This window comes from Melozone crissalis, unplaced genomic scaffold (assembly GCF_028551555.1).
Source record: "Melozone crissalis strain CALT ecotype California unplaced genomic scaffold, PUWL_Pcris_2 ptg000013l_1, whole genome shotgun sequence".
In the NCBI taxonomy this organism is placed as follows: domain Eukaryota; kingdom Metazoa; phylum Chordata; class Aves; order Passeriformes; family Passerellidae; genus Melozone; species Melozone crissalis.
Genome location: NW_026535791.1, coordinates 29,696,212 through 29,710,519, shown reverse-complemented (window position 1 = coordinate 29,710,519; position 14,308 = coordinate 29,696,212).

The window sequence follows — 14,308 nt, the reverse complement described above, 5'->3', positions numbered from 1 at the left end:
GAGGGAGTGGTGGGGTAAGGCCAGTTCTGAGCCTAATGGAGCATCTGGGGAATGCTGGTTCCAAGCTGGAGAGAGTGGTTGGGTAATGCCAGCTCCAAGCTGGGGGACAGTGGGGGTGGCGTGGCTGTGGTCAGGCTGGACACTGTGGAGAGAATTTTGCATGTGAATCACACTCTCCCCTTGGTACACTTTCATTCTTAATATTGTTCCTGATACTCTTTGTTTTCTTATCCTGGTGTGGTTTCCAGTACATTTTTTTATCTCAACCCCTAATCTCCACCTTTGCTCTCCAGCCCACTCCACGGGGAAGAGGGAGGGGGAGGAGGAGGGAGAATCTCAGTCAGAGCATTAAACTGGGAAGTAACATTTCTAACCGACAATACTCAGTTTCCTTCCCAAAAAGTATTTTAATCTGATTGATATTGCAAATATGATATTTTTATATTCAAATTGTCTTCAGATATACATTATAGAGATTTGAATTTTTTTTCCAAATCCAAGTTGATTAATTTAGCTATCAGATCTTAAAATGATATTAAAATGTTATGGCTTCTTATGAAGATTTCTTATTAATGCTGACAAAGCTAATTTCCCGATTGAATGCAGCATATCTGTAGGAACATGGCATTGTATCTGAACTTACTATTTAGGCAGTAGTGTAATGAATGTCACAGCAGCACCACACTCTCCAGGCTACCCATGTTTTGAATCCTGGTCATCATTATGAATCATGCTTCTTTGACACACCTGATTGCTCTCTTTACCTCTCTTACAGAGGCTGGGCTGGACTGTTTATGTCTATCCCTTGTGCCCTAGAGAAAGCAGGGCTTTGTATGCCATTGACTCCCTTATGATCCCTTATGTCTATCCCTTGTGCCCTAGAGAAAGCGGGGCTTTGTATGCCATTGGTTCAGGCAGTTGTCTGAACACAAAAAGAGACTTATCTTCTAAATCATCATAATATGTAATGTTATGTCTAGCTTATCTCTAGCTCAACTCAGTACTGTTTAGTGAAAGGCAAAATAGGAGAGTACCTACTTTAAAGAAAAGTCAACTGTCTCTCACTACACAGTCCTGTGAGGTCTCAAGATTTGCTTTGTATGGTAATTTTTTTTAAAAGTTTGGCCTTTTCGTTTAATTATCTGCATGGAAGTTCCTGGTTGATGAGCAGTATAAAGATGTGGTTCTTCATATCTGATGCCTAAATATGAATTTATAAATACTTAGACTTGACAGTTTTAACTTCAAATACAGTTCTTTACTATCCTCAGATGCCTTTTTCTCATCACTCCTCTCACAGAGTTGTTCTTAAATATAGCTGATGCACAATTTAACCAGACCTTTTTATCTCTTTTAAAACACTGTGACAGATGTGTAAATGTTTTAACATTTACAGGTAAATATTTATATCTGAGGTATTTTTTATCAGTTTCCTGTTATTTAACTATTTGTGTGTGTTTTTTCTGGTGGTGTTTACCATCTAATTTTTTTTTCCACTAAGAAAACCCAGTGTGAGCTATCAGCTTTGAAAACAGTACAGTTGGATACGTGAATAACTCTGTGAACTCAGCAGTAGGACTTAATGAATAGCAATGTTTGCAGCCTCAGTAACTTGTTCAAATTCTACATGCTACTATGTGAAAAACTTTCAAATTTCATCACAAATTATGGTTTACTTATAAGCAGTTAAATGTATGATTTTCTCTTTGACCCAAGCAGTTTGGTAGATTTTTTATTCAAGAAAAAACATAGAATTTAACTATTTTAATCTTTTTTTATGCTATAGAAATGGAGAATTGATATGTATAAAATGTTTCTGAATTTTAACTGCTTTCATTTTAACTGAAGTCATCAATATAATTGTAGTAAAAGTCAATATTTATCCACTGACAGCTACACCTGTTCCTTTTTGGTATGTGTAGAGTGTGATCTAAAGTGATTCTCATGGTCCCAAAATTTTAAATACTGCAGATTTCATCTTTATTTTTGAAAAAAAAAATTGAAGAGCAAATTCAAAGGAAATCAGCACTCCCATCCCTTCCTATAGCAGAGTGAAATCTAAAGATTTAGCCATGTATTTGAATAACAGGTCTTGAACAGCAAATCTGAAGTGGGAATTGGCTTATTTCACCTCCAGATACAGAGATTTAAAATCTTCAACATCCCAAGAATTCCTCAGTCTCTTGCATGTGTCTCTTTTTGGAGTTTTGTCGGAAATACGAGGACAGCTTCATGTGAGGTGGAGATACAGGTCTTCACTACAGTGTTTGTGACTTCATCTAAAAGAAAACACTATCTAAGAACTAAGTCTCCTTTCTTGCAATTGGAGAATGTAGTGAGGAGTGTTTGTTGTAGCTGTGGCATGGAATTCAAAATCTATCTAACTGGTAAAGTTTCATATTACTGACAACCCAGTAATGTAAGACAGGTGAACTTATACTTACTTTCTCTAAACTAAAAGAAATACCAGAGAAAAATTCTACTGCGCATGCAAAGACTACGAAAACCATTCTAGACTCTATGGGGTACCCAAAACTGTCTGAAAGAATACCTAATTATTTATTACATTTTTAACCCCTGTGCAGGTATCTCATATGGCACTGCAGAAAAATAAACAGTACAGTCAAGCAACAAGAGAAGGAGGCTACAAGAACGTGTGTTTGTGAGTGCATTTGTACTTATACGAAGGAGGCAATGACATCTTCGGCTACAAGTTTAAAAGTGAATGATAGGTAGTTGTAATGTGTAGTGAAAGACATTGGTAAATCACTTCAGTGGTAATGTATTCTTTGGAAATAAGCCAGTCATTGGCAATAATTCACTGCAAGTATTTTCAATTCCGCTGTTTCCAGAACTTGGGTTATATATCAAAGTCAGAGTCATTATAAGGCAAAATCTAAAATTTTGTATTATTCTTACTAATTCTGAGATAAATTATTCCATATTTTGGTTAAATAGTGTTTATCTTAGGGGTGACTGATTCTGCAGAAGTTCAAGCCTGTCTTGTACAATTATGTCAGTAGAACATTTATATTGCTTTGGTGGACTAGCCCTGGCTAACAGCCAAACACCAACCCAGCCACTCGTTCACTCTCCTTCTTTAGGGAGACTGGGACAGAAAATAGGACTGAAAATCTAGTGGGCCAAAATAAAGACTGGATTGGATCAGATCTCAACTGATTTTTTATTAGTTAATTCAATAGTGAATTTCTAGACCAATTGTAGAACATTTAGGGAAAATTTTATTCCATTTCTCATAACATCATATTTCTCAGAATATAAAACTAACACCAAGAAAATTCTCATAAATTATGACTTTACGCCCATAATTTACACGCATGCAATTTAATCTTTTAAAGTCATCTGCTTATCAGCAGATTTCAATGTTGAGTACTTGACAGCAGGGGAAGAATGAGGATATTGTCTTCTGGTTTTTTTCCTTCTATTTTTAAAACAAAAAGAAAATTTTGTTGCTACAATTCCTTGAAGCCTCAATATTAGTTCCTCTATGTTAACAACAGAATGAGAGCTTTCCGGGTTTTAATTTAGTCAATACTTGCATAGTTGTTCCAGCGGTAGGTGAACTATCATTCATAACATAAAAAAATTATTTCTCTTAAAATTTTGTTCTCTATTTCAGTGATATATTCATTTCAGTATGAAAGCATCAGGATATTAACCTTCAACGTTTTTAAATGTTGAGAGGATTCTTGAGCTTGTAGACATAGTGTTCATAATGTCATAATAAGAGAAAAAAATGGTTTTAGATGTTAGCATCATGTTGTTCAGAATATTAATGCATTTTACCTAAAGCAATAACTGGATTAAAATAAAAATTAAAGAGGAATAAACGTTACAAAATAACCATAGGAAATCTCCTGGAGAAGTCAAAGTCCTCCTCTTCCACCAAAGTGGAGTAACACAAGTATTAGATTATGTCTTTTATCTGTTTCTTTTGTGTCTGGATTTTGCTGTAGAGCAATTCAGTGTCAGCAGAAAGCAAGTAGGCCTTCAAGTGAGGTCCTTTTCCCCCAAAACTCACTAGTGTGGCTATTTTACTTGACAGTTTTATTTTTCAAGATGAAGAACAAACTGAATCACCTTATTTTGTTTTCCATTCAGCATATTTCTCTAGTAGATTGTTAGCCACATAATGTCAGTAAAATTCTGCTCCTTACCTTTATCTGTGGTTGTGTTTTAAGAGTGTACTCCATATACCACTGTGAGCACCTACAAAGGTCTTGTTAAGAGAAAGTTTTCAGGTTCTGCACATCAGCTACAGGGGGCTTCCACTTAGTCTACTGTCTTCCTTGAGTAAAAGTGTCCAAAGAGACCCTCAGAAATAAAAAATAACCAAACAATCAAAACCATTTTGATTACCTTTTACTTATACTAAATCAAAACATTTTCCCCTTTCACTTTAGTAGATTATACAAGGATAAAAGTGTGCGTGCTGACATGCCTTATAACTGCTAAGAATTCAGCCATACAGTGTTTATTTTGAAATATTACTTTGTCCATACAAAGAAAATACAATGAAACAAAAATAAAGGGCAAACAAACCAGTACACTGAATAGTAATATCCAGAAGTAAAGCATGTAACAAACACTAGAGCAAAATCTTCCTTTCTCTCAAAAGTGTAGTAAAACATATGAATATTTAATGTTCTGTTAGTTCCTTTCTACCTGCATAAGAGCTATTAGTATTAATACAAATTGCAGCTTCTGAAGCCTCAGATGTTGCATTCAAAGCTCATTTTCTGATATCATTAAAACATGGCTTTTTGGAAAGTGATTTACTTTATTTTCTAAAATACTACTCACAAGGATGCTTTGACATAATTAAGTCTATAACATTACTTAGAACCTCCACATAAAGGTAATTATTTCATTGTCAAATATTATGGTGATAAATGTAGACTAATGATGTAATTTGCTTCAATTAAAATTGTTTTATGAAAATTGTGTTTCTGCATATAAACCTTAAAGGTTTATGATTTCTCAAAGGCAGAACTGAAGGTAAATAAGTCCATGATTTAATAAGAAACTGATTATCTATACACTCCCCCATTTTGGGAAACAGGATGAGCATTTCAAAATTAAAAACACTGTTGTCCTTGTGGTTCCAAATGCTTTCCCTCCCTTTGCTCCACAAAATTAAGCAGAAGGCAAGCTGCAAACTCTTATTCTGTTTCACATAGTGATATAAATAGTGCACTTTAATTGTAGGGGTACAACCCAGTCTGGTGCACTCAGTGCCATGCCTAGGCCCTTTGCATAATGAAGATATTATACCTGAAATTTAATAGCAAAAGGGACAAGCTTTTGGCAAGTCTCTTGTAGGATTACAGCATGCCACGTGTAATGCTTTCTGAAATAAGCATTACTGTCCTTCTGCTAGAGGTGCTTAAAAATCTTAAACTGACAAGTCCTAGAGCTGATTCAGACTTCACCAGTTCACCCAGTGTGTAGCTCCTAATGAAGACACTGAGGCATTAAAATTGTTCTTCTATCTTGAAGCATATTTCATGTATACAGATATGCTTGGACTTATTCAATACCATCCCCTGTTCCTGGTAGCCCCTAGCACCGGAACAGCCCCAGCAGAAGCAGAACAAGCCCCTCTCAGTTATCTGGGGCAGACTTGGCCAGTTGAAGATGGTTGTAGATGTCTGTGGCTGGTTCCCCCAGTTCTCATTTACTGTTTACCCCCAAGATGGAGCTGCTGCTTCCTCAGGGACAGTAGCCTGAGAGACTGTGGGGTGGGGGAACAATAACTCTCTGTGTCATGGGACTGGTGGGGAAACTTCCACCACTCCTACTGGGCCCCAGGGGCAGCCAGGAGTTGGTGGGGTGAGTGGGTGAGAGATGCACCCTTGAAGGAGGTTAGCACCAGTCGGGAACACATAACACTTGAGAAGAAAGTCTTGTGCTAGTGATGGCTGCTGTCTGGAAGGAAGAAGGGCAGAAGAATCAGTGAGGATGATGAAAGGATAAAAATATTGCATGAGGACTCATACAATGATGTCAAAATACTCTTTTCTTTATATCTCTTAGAATATGATTTTATTGTTTATGACATTTCTTGAGGTTGTCGCTGAGGTTCAAATATAAATACAAGCAAATTTTTCAGACACTTGCAGAGCCAGAAATCAAAAGAGAGCAGTCAGGCACTTTTCCAGGTACTGCTCACAGACTATTTCAGGTAAGGCAGCAGTACAAATATGTCCAGACCCCCGTTACAAAACAAAATGGATAGAAGAGTTCTTTCAAGAATTACATGTGCTTGCTATTTGCCTTCTGAAATGCAGCTGTCAGAGAAGAAATTGGAAAGACTCTGAAGTTTCTGCTGCTTATCTGTTACCTGATATCTCCTGCTGAGGAATTATACCATGTTTCAGTTAAACTACAAGAAAAAGCCAAAATGCCAGACACTTTCCAACTAAAGAATTGCAAAACCTCAAACTTCTATTTCACGTATTGCCATAATTCCTAATTTGGAAGACCTTGTTGCTAAAGCTTAGAAACTAGAAAAGTAGAATTTGAAGAATTTAGAATCTTTTCTAGATTCTAAGCTTTAGCAACAAGGTCTTCCAGATTTGTGTTGGTATTACTCTTTTGATTTGCCTTATTTTCCCTTTTTTCACCCTAAACAGTTTTTGCTATAAACCATCTAGTCAGCCCAGCATACTTAATCCGGAATGATGACCTGTCATTAAAAATTCCTTTGATAAACTTAAAAAAGTTTTGAGAAAAGATGAATTAAAGGTGTAAACTGAATTTGAACCAGAAAACATAAACAGGAAACCAAACAAAGCAGAGAAGAAATGTATTTGTGTCACATTTAAAGCATCAAAGAGAGTGACAAACTGAGATAGCACAATGAAGGGCCACTAAAGAGCACATGACATGAGGGGTGCTGAACAGCCTGGGGAAGAGATATTTAAAGGGTGATTTAATAGTATTCATGCATTGCTTAGAGAATACAGAAAAGAGTGTTGGGCTGATCTTGGGACTGCACAGGGAAAGAACAAGGGAGAGAGACCACAAGGTATACAAAGGGAACTTCTTATGAAATAAAAAGATGAAACAAGAGAGCCAACAAAGCATAATATGAAAGGTTAAGCAGGGGAGTGGTTTGTCTATGGATACTGTGGAATTTTCGTCTTTGGAGGTGTTCAGTGTACAGCTCGATAAGACTTTGAATAATCTGATCCAATCTTAAGGTTAGCTAGATTTTGAGCAGCAGGTTCAAAGAGAGGACTATTTTCAGTGGACCCCTTCAGAAAGACTTTTTTTCTGTGATTTTATAATTCAATATTTTTTCTGTAGGTGTAACTTAAATTGTAGATGAGGGCAGCAAAAAATATCAGTGGGGGAAAAATTCTTTGGGCAGCAGAAGTAAGGTCAATAATCATAAATCTCTTAGTACGTGCTCAGAGGAAGTGAAGTAGTAATATTAGTGGAGATGCTAGGTGAGATGGAATAAAAGAGGCATTAATAATTCAGATACACTAGACATATGCAAATAAATTTGTTATAGTTATCTTGATAAAAATGTTTTTGTTTATATTTAAATGGATGAATAGTAAACATTCTGAAAGTAAAAAACAAATGCAAACAAACAAGCAAACAAAACCAAAGTCAACACACCACTGATCAAAAGGCTATTAAAAGAATTTATCAATGGAAAATGTTTATAAGAACAGTTGGCATAGGAGTTGGGAAACATGGTGTGTACTGAAAAGCAGATATATTTTGTATATAATTGTGATTCTTTGCAATTTGCCTGGAGTAAGAACTGACTTGGTCATAGTCCAATGTTCATAAAGAATGGATACTTGAGTCTTTCAATAATACAAGAATACAAGTCTTCATAAGACAGGGTGCCACTATTTCCTGATCTAATTTGTAAAAGAATCAGGAGATGGGGTTGTTACTGCTTGATTTGAAGGAAAATGTGGGCCTCACATATGTTTTATTTTGTCCATACATGTGATGTAAATTTGTCATTGCTGGTACAAAATAGTTTCTATTTTGTGATAGTGGTGCATATGTGAGTGAAAAAAAAAAAAAAAGAAAAAAAGAAAAAAAACCCAGAAAAAGAAAACACCCAGAAAACTGAGTGTAGAGATGGAAGTTTGAGATGGAAATCTGATAATAAATGATAAATGGACATGTGATAGTCATCCTATACAGCGATAGCTTAAAGTAGGGGATCCTTAGATTCCCCTCCTAAAGTTCCCTCATGTTCTGCTTTCTGAAATTTGCTGTATCTCTATCTCCATTTGAACAAGGACAAATTATTCATGAAATGCAAGAAATGAAAGAATTACTATGAAGCTCTGCAGCACACCCATAAAAGAGTGAAGACTGAGAGCCTCATCCTAAAATATACTAAGGATGTAATGAAATCTAATATTTACAATGGGAAGAGTGACTGTGTAGATTTATGTGGGAAGTGAGCACATTTTGAAGTGTAACATGAAATTTGTCTCAATCAGCCCATCATATTAAGTTAAATTATGTATGATAGAAGGAGTGCTTCAGAAATTCAGAAGGGACTTTAATATTTACTTCAACAGGAGGAAGCTTGTTTACAAAAATCAGTGGAAAAAACCCAGTTATTTTTCTTTTTACTATATTTAAATGACTGATCAAAATCAACAGAAGTCTTTAATGGCTCTCCTAAGGATTCTTGCAGATGAATTATAAGAAAGAGTCATTGTCCAGAGGAATAAAAAAAGCCTCTGTAAATGTGTATACACTGTTAAAACAGAGAAACACTTTAAATAGGAGCAAAAATGTCGAAAACAACACACTTGAGGAATGATCCTTTTACTTTTAAAAGTTTGTGTCAAAATTCTAGGGAGCAGAAAGCAAACATAAAATCACATAGAATTTTTTTTTTAATTTATATTGTTACTGAAATCAACAAAATGTTTGCAAGCTATTTCAGTGTTTTGAGCTTTGTTTCTAGGAGACAATGTAGTAGTTCCACTAAAATAGCATAAACTGAAAGTAATGTTATTTTTAAAATAATGACTTTTCACTGTCTTTTCAAATGTAAACTTGGTTTTATAACTGATAATGTTCATTGAACTATAAATTGATAATTTAATTTGATGTCTTGGTTACAGTGATGACTTCATAGAAACAACAGAAGTACAAAAAACACTGCATTTTCCATGCAAAAAAAAAAAAAAAATTAGTTAGAATACACCCAAGAAGACTGCTATTCCAAAATGTTTAAAGTGCTCATGTACAAAAACAATAATTTAGAAAGGAGAAATGGCAAAAAGTACTTTTATATCATCTGAATAATATAGTATGACTCAAGCATGCAAGAAGACTGTATAAAGAAGATAGAACTGTATAAGCGGTACCCATTTTAAGTGTCTTTGGGGTAATAATTAATTCATTGAAAGATGTGCTACCGTTGTTAAAGAATGATGAACTGAAAGCAATTTTGACATTTTCTTGTCCTAAGTTAGAAGTAGCAGACAGCTATCTTATAAAATTGCTTTAAATAAAAGAAATGCATTGATATGAAAAATGAATGGAAACAAACCTAAAGTATAATTTATGAATGAAGACGACGTTTCTATATATTCTACATCTTGTATCTGGAAAAATAGAAAGAATTATTGTGTTCCTCTATAGTCATGAGTTTTTGTTGGTTGCTTTCTTTGCTTGCAGGACAGTTACAGCAAAAGTCCTAAGTTTAAAAAGTTGGAGGATCATATGAAAGCCATAAAAAACCAAAAATCACTACAAAAAGGTAGGTAAAAAATCTAGGTAATAAACACATGTAAATATTTTAATTTGTATGCCATTTCAGTAGGAAAAAAAATTGTCAGCTACGTAGGGGGAGGGTTTTCTTAAAGTAACTTTTTAGAAGAGAATTAAAGGCATGCAGTGTGCAAACTCTATAGTACAGTACATCCAGACCTGTAGGCAGCAAATTATTTACTTAAGTTAATAATTTAGTAAATGATATTATTCTTTGCACTAACAGGAAAACAATAAATTATTACTCCCAGGTGGTTGGGTCTGGACCTAAATCATGGGAAGTGAAAGAAGCAGAATATCACCTGATTTCCTTTATTCTTTTCAAATTTCAATGAAGAAAAAGAAAGGATGAAAGAAAGAGAAAACTTCATTCTTGATGAAATGTGGAAGATTTAAAAGTAGTTCATGACAAATGTAAAAAAATCAGCAAAAAACAAAATTCAGGTTTTGAAATTTTCAGTTATCTGAGGGCATCACCACGATGCTCATGAAGATTTGACAACATATGGATGGATACTTAACATATTTGAAACTTGAAGAAACATTCATACACATTTTTTGTGGTGTCAGGCTTTTCCTATAATGGCTTATGAATAATCAGTGTGAAAAAGTCATGCAGATGGTTACGTACACATAGCCTGAGGGATATTTTTGTGTCATTTTATTTCATTAATGGATATATATTTCTAAAAACTTATTTATTAATAACTTATGTATTGTATGAAAGGGAATGTATTTTTAAGGTACTCTCAAATTTAATTTAGAAAGAATTACTGTGTAATGTGGATGCTCATTTAATGTGATGCTGATTTTCTAAAAACAAAAACTCAATAAAATTCACTTCTCTTGGATTCCTTTACTTTGACCACTAAAGATCATGGTGATCAATTCTCATAAAGGGAAAACTTGTGTCCTGCTATGGATAACATTTGTGGTCTATTGCACCTTTGTGACTACCCATCATTGAAGATTTCTGTTTATCTGGAAAGCACTCAGTGAGAGTAGACACCTAAGCAATATATCTACATTTAAAAACACAAATAATATGTGTCTCTTTCTTTAGAAAGAGGCTTCTGTACTCAAATGACAGAAGAAAAAGGAAAAGAGATGGGAAGGCGATGTCTGTGATTACACCATTCTGCAATAGCTCTCCTCATCTGTATTTGGGGCATGCTTTGTAATTTCACAGTGTTGCCAGTTTGGGATCGATTTGCAAACTAGAAAAAAATTATTTTTAGTCTTCTTGGGAAAAAATACAATGTAAGAATTGAGAAATGCCTTAATGTTTGAGAAAAAAAATGGAAGAAATTTTAATTGCCTATAGAATTGTTAATAGAATTACAATATAGTATACGTTCATCCCTGTTTCATTCAGTGGGAAATCCTGATTAAAATTCTTTTTTACTGTGGCCTAATGCCAAGAACTGACAAAGAAATGGAAGAATCTGCAAACAAAGTGCAACCTAGCACTCAAGGGAAAGGTTGGATGAGAAAGAACAGCATTACTACCATAGCAACAATCTGTCGTGTACACAGTTTCTGAGGTTTAAATGCAGCTTTATCAATTTAGTGGATGAGGGAGGTGCCCAGCTGTAATATTTTTATGTGTAAATCTTAAACTTTGGCTTCCAGGTTTGGAGATATTTTTTCTTGGTATTAAATCTGTTCCACTGAAATGATGTTAAATTGGTTCACTGTAATAAATAAAACAGGTCTAATAAAACAGGTGGATTTAGACAATGAAAAATTATAATGTAACTGACATCATTTACTGCTGAAAAGAAAAAAAAATATTGTATAGTCATAATAGTAATTAAAGGAAATGAACATCTAGTGTATGAAAGATGAACTGAAGAGATTAAAATGGAATCTAATCTCCTAAGAGGTGAAAAGAAGGGCAGAAAAAATGACAAGCCACAAGGTGGGAAATGCTTATGGATCATTGCACCTGAGTCATATGAATGCATACATGAAGCTTTGATATTTTTGTCTATTAAGTTCCATGAAAAATGTGTGTACATGTCTTTCATACACAAGCTGTACAAATTCCAGAACACTGAGACTGAAATAGAGAATATGCTATAATTGTAAAACTTTCTGGAGAACTGCAAGTCAGTTCTGCAGGTCAGCTAATACATCAAAAGGGTTTCAGAGTTACTACACCAAAGCAATCCAAATTATTTTGAAATTTATACTGTACTAAATGCATCCCCAATACATCGACACATTGAACTCATTAAATCTGTGCTGTGCTTTGCTCATAATTGGAAGTTTCAGTAAAATTAGTTCAGCTTCAAAACACATGATCAAAAATCACCTTTCACAACATCATCTGTTATCTTCCCCTAACCTGTTGATTGCTGAGTGTTGAATAGAAAATTAATGTTTTGGCCATGAAAGACACTAGTAAAGAAGGCATGTAAAACTCCATATGTGACGAGTCTGAGCCTACACTTTGGGATAAACAATTGCCCAAATTAATCCTTATTCCTGTCTTGTAAATGTGGTGGAGTGTATAAAATACGTGCCTCTGTGTGTGTGTGCGTGTATGTGTGTGTATGCACCAGCATCTGTATGCATAAATTAACTGACACACAGGGCTGCTTAGTGTGAATATTTTGTGATAAAATTGCAAGGCAACATTCTAAATTGAAGTGACAACAGATTTTTTTAGAAGAGAGAAAATCAAAACCACAGATGGAACCTGTACCATTTTTTTCAAGCATTGCATTTGTGCTAAAAGACAGCTTTGAGTTGTAAGATACAAGCCAATTTGCCTTGCAAGGCCAAGTAAGTATTTTTAATCATGAAATCTGCTAAAGGAAGGAAATAGTTTCCTCTAGTTCTTATCTCTATATATATTATAAATAAAAGTGAGGGAAACAGACCTTGATTTTGATCCTCTTTGTGTTATTGAAATAGTTTTTATAAAGACAAAATACTTTTGTGGCCAAAATAATCTCAATACTTTTTTAAAAGTTCATTTTTTCAGATTAACAATTTAATCCATTGTGTGCAATGAACACTTAGATTTGGTCTACTGAATACTCTTACAAAACCATGAGCCTTGTGGTGGTTCACACTCAGAAATAGCTCTGTGTAGATTCATTGGTATACAGAACACAGCTATATGGCTCCAAACCCTATTGTATTAGGCTATGTAGGAACTTAGGAATTCATTGCTCTTGTATTTTCCCAGCTTATGCTTTAGAAAAATATCCAATGTTTTTGCTAATGTTTATAATCTTGCCATTAGATTTTTATCATTATAGCACAACTCTTCTTGGACAGAGATAAATTCATTAAAGTCAGTTTGCAAAATCATCCTTAAGAAATACATGCTTCTCAGAGCAATCCAATAATGTCTGTAGGCTAACTGGGATTATAAGGAAAATTTAATTTAAATATTTCTTTTTTATTTTACCCAAGACAAGGTAAAACTAGTGCAAAATTAAACAATACTAATCATCATCATCATCTAAAGTAATATAAAAAGAAAATTATAAAATAATGTAGAAGTGCTGTATCAATCCTGGTTTTATCTCACTGACTTTACTTTCTGAATTATTCACCTTACTTGTGTCAAGTCAGAGGGCTACACCCCATCCCATGGGACATCTGACAATTTTACACCTGCTCCTGTAGTTGAATTCTTATATTATTTGACTCACATTTCCATATTTTCTTTATTTTATGCCCTATTCTGTTGGATTTTCTCTTGTATTACCATATATGATACTCACATATATAATAATACAAATACTATTTATGTCCATCTATCTGTCTATCTATCATACTATTTATGTATTTCTTTAGAATGTTGATCTTATGTTTTTCTAGACTTGTTCTCAAATATTCATTCTGAAAGTCATGGAGCAGTTTTAGTGGGTTTCTCTGACATCCCACCCTGCTGGGATATTTTTGGACACAAACCTCAATTATCTAGTATATTTATCTGTCATCTGTATGACCAAAGAATGCATCTCATTTAGGCCTCATTTACTTTTTGTGATGGGTGGAACAAAAGCGCTGTAGGGATAATTTAAATTTCAATTTTCAGGCAAAATGAGAATGAAGAGAAAAAAATTGGAGCCATGTAGATCGAGGTGAAGATTTCCATCAGATTACAAAAATCTGATTTTATATCTGAATATTTATATAGGAGGTGTTTTGCCATCTCCACTGACTGTCAATTTCCTTTTTAGATTGGCTGTTCATTAGCACTTCACACAGTACTAGTTCATCTTCTTGTGCAGCTATTCCAAGAGATAGATATTCTGTTTTGGTTAAAAACCTATTGAAAAAAATGTTAGTCCCATGAAGTGTGATTCCAATTCTCTCTAACAAAATATTTTACTAAGAACAGGTACTGGTGCTTAGAATACTCATCGGTGGGGCTTGTTTAAAGAGGGAAAGAAATAGAAAAGTAAATCAGGCCTTCAATATAAAGTGAAGTGATTTCTAGCAATTTGAACATTTTCCATCTTTGGATTCTTGGTTCAATAATATATATGAT